We start from the raw sequence: 6,554 nt of genomic DNA on the forward strand, positions 1-6,554 counted from the left end.
AAACACATATATGTACATTATGATCATTACTGGTGTGTCTGAGTTAGGAAGACATTTGTGAGAAAGTAAAGTAAAAAATATGTTTGGAAAAGAGATATTCAAAACTTGTGGCTGGAAATGGCAATTCCTCACAATTTTATATCTGCTCTCAGAACAGAATGTGGGAACTATTAATTCATGAGATTAAAGAGAAAAATACCTACCTTCTTGATGCAGCTAATGTTCTTTCAGATTTATCCACCTCAATACACGTGGGTGGTCAGTACTGTTTCCATGCAAGACTGCTCATTGTGCATGGCAGCATTAGGGATGCAGCTGGCAATGGGTGCTCTGCCAGGGCCTGAATGTCTTACATTTGCCCAAAGCAGGAGGGCTGCATTTCTGCCTGACATGACATTTTGCCAGCAGACAGGTTTTGATTTTAAAAGTTAGCTTCTTTACCATAGGGAAACCAAGACTTCAGATAACAAGACAAAACACAGAATAGGGCATTACCCTTACTTTGGAAAGAAACCTACTTATTCAACATTTTTGGGCTTCAGAAAGCTTCAATGCTTTTTAAAGATAATCCTTTGCTATTTTTCATCTTTTCAGTACTGTGCTGTTCTCCTCACTGTACCAAGAGGAATCATGGAATAGATTTGAAAGGGACCCATAAGTGTCATCAAAATTCAGCTCCTGACCCTGCACAGGAGAGCCCCAAAAGCCACATCATGTGCCTGACAGCACTGTCCAAACACTTCTCAAACTCTGTCAACCTTGATGACCACTGCTCTAATCCCCAAACTGCATCTAGGTGAAGAACCTTTCTTTCCCTAATATTCAACCTAAGCCTTCCCTGACACAACTTCAGGGCATTCCCGTGGTCCTGTCCCTGGTCACCACAGAGAAGAGATCAGTGTCTGACTCTCCTCTTCCTCTGATGAGGGAGTTACAAACTGTGATGAGGTATCCCCTCAGTCTCTTTGTTTCCAGATTGAACAAGCCAAGCACATCATCTGTCTTCATATGGCTTCTCCTCAAGACCCTTCAGCATCTTTGTAGTAATAATTTCTTGAAAATTTTCTAGCAAAACAAGAAGTGGCTCCTGCACTTAAGCAAAATCTGCAGACTTTAAACTTTATCTAAGTTAAAATACAAATATATATGTGAGAAGTCTATAGAAGTCTTCCTTGAAATGCCAGATCCAAATCTGGACTCTGACTTCTGTCCTAGCTCCAGATGGTGTTTCCCAGTATGACTCTTGTTTTCAGTTGCTTTTACTTTTGTCAAACTTGAATGAAGCTGAAAACATAAACCACCTAGCCCATGTGCTATTTGACAGTATCATAATGATGGCAGGATTTTTTGGGTTGTGACATCTGTGAGGAATCCTGTCTGCTGCTGGGTGCTGTGCTTGCTGTCAGCTCTGAGTCACAGTGATGCTGCAGGCAGTGCAGGGGAGCCCTCTCACTGAAGCTGACTTTTGTGCTGTAGTTTAGACACATTTCAAATGCATTTTCTGGAGCTGGCAACAGGTGCAAAGACAGCCAATCTGCAGCTCTTGTAGGGTGCAGCTTGGAAACAGCCCTGATGCAACCCTGGCATCAGGAGTGCTGTTCAGCTGTGCTTGTGCAAAGGTGCTGCCCTGCTCTGAGCCCTGCACACCAGCCTGGCTGCAGGGGGGATGCAGCTCCTCATCACCATCCCTCACCCCTCCTCTGTCCCTGGGGCAGCTCCAGTCCTGAAGGAGCCCACAAAAAGGTGACACATGACCTGTAAGGGTAGGAAGGTTGTTGCAGCTATGGGCTAGGGAGAGTGATGTACCCAGAGAGTTATAATTTTCACTCAAGAGAGATATTTTTTCACTTAAGATTTTTACTTACTAGAATCGCCTGCAATATTTTTTTTATAGACTAAATACTGAGACAGCTCAAATGCTGAAACAGCTCAGACTTTTACAATCTTATGGAGGAGGAGGGGCTTTTTTCCAAAGGTTATTTCCTTTTACCCCACTGAAGAATGATTACAGAAATCTACTATTTCTCTGCCTATCTCTCTGTTTAGAAAACCTGGGTGACATGAGGGTCAGGCTATTGTTCACTGACAGCTGGCTTGCATAATCACTGTGTCATACTACCTGTCTCATTTTCTGTTGGTGGCTGAAAACCCTGGAGAGGGTAATTGGAGTTGACCATCTGAACATTTTCATTGTAACTGAAGAGAGCCATTACAGCTTTGCTATTGAATATACTTGTCTCATCTCACTGGGTATTCTTTGAAAATACATACTGGCCTGGGCTTTTTTTTCTCTTCCAAGTGCTAGCTTTCCCCCTTTTTGATTATGTTTTTCTATGGACAAATTTAACGGAATGTGATAGCACAGTGTAGTATAGCATCACACTGTTTTAATGGCCTCTGGCTTTTCCCACCCAACATCTCTTTATCTTTTATTGGTAAATGACACACTCATGCAAAATCAGTATTTTATCCTCTGAAGCAAATTCAATGGTGTATCTATGAGTGGATTTTGTTCTCACACAGAATGAAATAATCTTGGAGGCTCTACATTTTCATGACTTCAAAAAAGTTTTGTCAAAATGAGTTTGCAGTCTGAAAGATCAATATTGGGAGCAGATGAATGTCTTAGGCAAAGTGGGGAAGAGCAGCAATTGCATGAATACTGGTGAAAAGAACGTGGGTAATAGCACCAGATCCTCTTTCCTCCCTCTCACTAATAAAGCATTTTGTTTCTGCTTGATAGCAAATCTCACACACTTGCAAAACAAACATCATATACCTTCATTTGATGATGAATTAATTTTATGCCATTAGTTAAAAGCACTAATTCCGGCTTTTAGTGTTCCGGGGTTTTATTTCTTGTCTTATTTCTTGTCTTCTCTAGAAAAGTTCATTTGAATGGGATTGCACATTGAGGACAGAAATAATGACTTGTGTTATTCTCATTGTTCTGTTTGTTCTCACTTCTTGTATTTTCTGAGAAATCTACATCACACACTAATGACAGCAGCTCCTTTTCAATAAGAAACAGAACGTTTGAGAATTCATAGTTAGAGCATACAAAGGAACTGTGTATTGAGAGTTCTCTTTCCATCTTCAGTTGCTATATTTATCTTCTCAAATCCTTTGTATATCCACGAAGTAGAAGTAAAAAATTACAAAAATAGGTCTTTCACTTTATCAACTCAACTGGTATATGATAACATGCATAGTTGAGTGTGAGTCCATTTCTTTCTTTCAGTGCTCCTGTTTGGGGAAGAAAATGTTCCTTCTTTGGGTAATAACTATTTTGAGCTCTGGCACAGAACTCAGATTCTTAAGAGATCATTTATATTACAAAGGCTCACTCTGTACTTCCTCAGTGCTTAGAGGCACATTTCAGCTTCCAAACCAAAATCTTTTTATGGTTTTTTAAAACAAATTAGGGGTTTTACTTAGGGTTTTTAAAAAGAAGAAAAAGTCATGGATGAAAGCCAAATTAATATACTAGGCTTTCTAAAACAGAGAAAAAGTTGTTCCATTCTTCTCTACTTTTCCAACAGTTCTCTGAATTGTATTTGACCCTCACACATTGTCTCTGTAAAAGGGATTGTATTTCCTAAAGCCAAATGGGAAAATGATTCATAACATCCTATTCAAGATGACAACTGGGCTAACTACATATCTGTTTCCAAATGTACTAAATTTAAATGGATGTGATCACAGCTTTTAGTACATACGTGATGTTGCATGACAGCCAGACAGATTAGACACATTCTTGCCATAGAAGAGTCTAGTGCATGAGGCAGTGTTTATTCACACAGCTTAGAGCCTCCCACTCAGCCTTTTTGCATAGATGTTCAGTTCACTTGTAGGCCAGGGGCTGTTTTCAATAAAGCTGATGAAAAATTCACTCGAAAAATAAGGATACAACACGATAAATGTCCTGCCATGTTATGAAAGAGCTTTCTATTCTAATGCCTGAAAGCAGCACTTTGATCTTCACTATTGATTTGGTAAATTTTCAAGTATTCTATTTGACCTTTCATAAAAGATGTATTGCTCTGTTTGAGTTGATATGTTATCAAGGTGGAAAACTGTTTGTCCTTCTTAAATAACCAAAGGAAAGAATGAACCTTCTGTACTGCAGATAAATATAGTTCAATGGGACAAGAATAGGAGGAAGAGAATCTGTTTGGAAGTATTTTAAGACATCCTTTTTTTCCCATTATTAGTGCTCGATTCCTGTCATTTTAATTGACTTAAATAATTAATTTACATCAAGTTTGGTGCTTTGAGTCATGTTTAGTCTTCAGCTGTTATGTGCTTTCAGTTTCTGGGAAAGGTACCTGGCTCTGTCAGTGAGTACCCTGTCCCCAATGAGCAGTGTGAGATATGTTTGCCATGGGCAGCTGCCCCTGACAGAGAAAGTTCATCTGCTCTGCACAATGTGAGTGCAGTTGAAGAAGGGCAAAGCAAGAACAGAACAAGAAAAGGAGAATAAACCACCCAGAAGCTATTACATATTATCCAGGAAGGGCACTTAGGGAGGAAGCTGAGGTGCTACAGGAGCCCTTTCAGGAGAATCAGATCAATGGGAGTGATGGATAACTTGTCTCCAAGTTATATTTAGGGAAAGAGAAACTGCAGAGATGAATTTATTAAAAAAAAATTTGGAGCAAATTTAGCCCTTCTAATTAAGCTCAACAATCACTTCACAGGTTTGATTTTGCTCACCCCCCCAATTATTCTGGTTAATAGCTTCTTACTCCTTCCATGAGGCTCAACATGACTAGATCTTTGTGTGAACCTGGATGGCCCAAGCAAGTGAAATTTCAATAACTTAGTATTTGTGCATGGAAATACAGAATCATTTTACCAACCAGGAGATAGCTACTAGTAGAAATATCCAGATGTTATTCAACAAATTTAAAACAATTAATAACTTTTCTCTTGCACTGACATACACCTGTGGTTATTTCTCAAGAGTGTTTTAAATAATGCAAAAACCTGTGTGTCCTTCTGGGCAAGTCTTTCCTGCTGTTTTAATTTTCCATGCTTATTGTCTAAGTAGCTTCTACCTACTGTTCTCATGCATCTAAAAGACTCTGTGTGCAAGCCAGGTAGCTACTGGGGCAAACCAGCACATGAGAGATGCCAGCAGATCCCACTAGAAAAGGCTCTGTACTTCCAGCTGAACCAGGCTTAAAGAGGTGTGAGTTATGTTTCTAATTTTATTACTTTATTGACTTCCACTTGGGAGCTGTCAGTCAGAGCCACACTGCCTAAAGACAGCAGAGGCCTCATGCTGAGCTGAGAACCCGTTCAAGGCATCTGCCCAAGGAGATGGAAAACTGAAACACTGTCAGGTGAAGAAATGTACTGCTGGTATGCACAAGGCATTGTAAAACCTGTGCCCTAGAAATGTGTAACTGGCTTAACCCCAGCGTGCAAGCAAGTACCATGCTGCCACACACTCACCTTCCCCTGGTGGGATGGAGAGAGAATCACAAAATCATGGAATCATAGAATGTTAAGGGATTGGAATGAACCTTAAAGATCATCTAGTCCCACATCCTTGCCAAGGACAGGGACACCTCCAAATAGACCTATCAGGGTCCTATCCAGCCTGGATTTGCACTCTGCCAGGGTTGGGGCATCCACACCTCCCTGGGCAACCTGTTCCAGTATCTCAGCATCCTCACAGTAAAAAATTCCTTCATAATATACAACTGGAATTTGGTAACTAAAAGTGGGAAAACTCATGGTTGATACAAAGGTGCTGTACTAGTTGAAATAAACTAAATGTAATAATAAAGTGAAAATAATAACAGTACTAAACAAAACGAAAAAAAAGGAAGAGGGAGAGGAATAAAACCCAGAAAGACCAATGATGCACAATACAATTGCTTCAGCAGCTGCTGACTGATATCCAGCCTATTCCTGAGCAGCAATCTGTGGCTCCCAGCCAACTTCCCTGTTTATACACTGAGCATGTTGTCCAAGGTATGGAACATCCCTTTGGCCAGTTCAGGTTGGCTTTCCTGGCTGTGCTCCCTCCTAGATTCTTGTGCACCTGCTTACTTAAAAGTCCTTGACTACTGAGCAACAACTAAAACATCTGTGCATTGTCAATATTATTCTCTTACTAAATCCAAAACACAGCACTCTACCAATTCTTAAAAAGAAAATGGACTTTATCCTAGTGAAAACCAGGACAGTGGGAAACACAAGTAGAGACACCTTTGTGTGAGAGATGGATGCAGCTGTAAATGTGTCACTGCTGCACCATCTGCATATTCCTCATAACTGCTTAACTTGGGAGAAATTTGGAAATAAAACTCTTCCTACAAGTAATAAATAAAAGGCCTTTCTTTTTGTGTTAATTCTTTCATTGCTTGGGTCCTCCAAAGTTCTGCCAACACTACATTCCAAGGGCAAAAGGTGTTCTAGGGGAGGCTTTCCTTTTAATAAAGCAATTTTTTGTGTGAAGTAAATACCCCCATTTTTTATAAGAATTTTGATATATGAGGGGTGTCCTTCCAGTGTTTATTTACAGGTAGTTTGAATCACTT

This window comes from Oenanthe melanoleuca, chromosome 2 (genome assembly GCF_029582105.1).
Source record: "Oenanthe melanoleuca isolate GR-GAL-2019-014 chromosome 2, OMel1.0, whole genome shotgun sequence".
Taxonomy (NCBI): Eukaryota; Metazoa; Chordata; class Aves; order Passeriformes; family Muscicapidae; genus Oenanthe; species Oenanthe melanoleuca.